The 1,691-nt window shown below is 47.7% G+C and overlaps 1 non-coding gene across 1 annotated transcript; it reads left to right on the forward strand.

Annotated features, from left to right (window-relative positions):
• Window positions 1-1,048: 1,048 nt before the first annotated feature.
• On the forward strand, window positions 1,049-1,177 carry LOC128059711 (small nucleolar RNA SNORA70). Its single transcript, XR_008200634.1, has one exon. It is a non-coding gene; the product is annotated as a small nucleolar RNA SNORA70 (small nucleolar RNA).
• Window positions 1,178-1,691: the final 514 nt, after the last annotated feature.

Below are 1,691 nucleotides of genomic sequence, written 5' to 3' on the forward strand. Positions count from 1 at the left end.
TTCAGTTCAGTCGCTCAGTCATATCCGACTCTGTGACTCCATGAACCACAGCACGCCAGGCCTCCTTGTCCACCACCAACTCCCAGAGTCCACCCAAACCCATGTCCATCAAGTCGGTGGTGCCATCCAACCATCTCATCCTCTGCCGTCCCCTTCTCCTCCCACCTTCAAACTTTCCCAGCATCAGGGTCTTTTCCAATGAATCAGCTCTTCGCATCAGGTGGCCAAAGTATTGGAGTTTCAGCTTCAACATCAGCCCTTCCAATGAACACCCAGGACTGATCTCCTTTAGAATGGACTGGTTGGATCTCCTTGCAGTCCAAGGGACTCTCAAGAGTCTTCTCCAACACCACAGTTCAAAAGCATCAATTCTTCGGTGCTCAGCTTTCTTCACAGTCCAACTCTCACATCCATACACGACCACTGGAAAAACCATAGCCTTGACTAGATGGACCTTTGTTGACAAAGTAATGTCTCTGCTTTTTAATATGCTGTCCATATCCCACACCCGTTAAAGGAGGCTGACACCAATCCCATTTGGTTGTTAAGTGAGAAAATACATGGAAAGTAATCAACACAAGCCCTGACATATTAGTGAATCCCCACAAACATGAGCCTTCCCTCACCATTCTGTCCCTTTCAACACCCCGCTTCTCCCTCTTGCTTCCCCTTGATGAAAGCCAACAAGCAGTTCTTAGGGCCATGGCTTATATCAGCTCTAACCCTCATTGTCTGAGAGTGGGGGCCACTGAAATAGAATTTACTATTCTTAAAAGTACCTTCTAGTTTGCAGAGTAGACTTCTATTTTGGTTTTTATTTCAAGAAGTTGTGGGGCTTCCCTGATACCTCAGTTGGTAAAGAATCCACCTGCAGTGCAGGAGACCTGGGTTCGATCTACGGATGTGAAGATCCCCTAGAGAAGAGAAAGGCTACCCACTCAAATATTCTGGCCTGGAGAACCCCATAGACCCTATAGACCATGAGGTCACAAAAAGTCAGACATGACTGAGTGACTTTCACTCAAGAAGTTTCATGCAGAATTATCTGAGCCCTTCTTCTAACTCAGGGTAAAATTTTTTACTTAAAGTTGGGGCATAGCTGCAAAAATCAGCCTCCCTGGTAGTGTAGGTAGCCTGTTGCCTGTACAGGTTGCCCTAAGAGACCTTGGAGACAACCCCTTCCAGTGGACATTCCTGACTGGCATGCTATCCCCAGTCTATGCTCCAGACAAGTATGTGCCTTTGGGAAACCCCAGGGTGCAGTGGCCAAGGTCAACACTGGCCAAGTTGTAATGTCCATCCACACCAAGCTGCAGATCAAGGAGCGTGTGACTGAGGCCCTTCGCAGGGCCAAGTTCAAGTTCCCCGGGTAACAGAAGATCTCAGTCTCCAAGAAGTGGAGCTGAATGCGGATGAATTTGAAAACATGGTAACAGAAAAGCAGCTCATCCCAGCGACTGCAGGGTCAATCCCTAATCCTGGCCCTCTGGACCGATGGCGGGCCCTGCACTCATGAGAGCTTGGCACTGGCCCCTCCTTACTCATGCCCACCAATAAATTCTACTTTCCTGTTAATAAATAAATTAAGCTGGGGAAAGCTCTACTGTGAGTTTGAATCCCATTTTTATGCCTTCTTACCTGGAAGCACATTTGTATCTGGATGTTACAGTAACCTGCCAGCAGAGATCAGT

The sequence above is a fragment of the Budorcas taxicolor genome, chromosome 14, assembly GCF_023091745.1.
Source record: "Budorcas taxicolor isolate Tak-1 chromosome 14, Takin1.1, whole genome shotgun sequence".
Lineage (NCBI taxonomy): Eukaryota > Metazoa > Chordata > Mammalia > Artiodactyla > Bovidae > Budorcas > Budorcas taxicolor.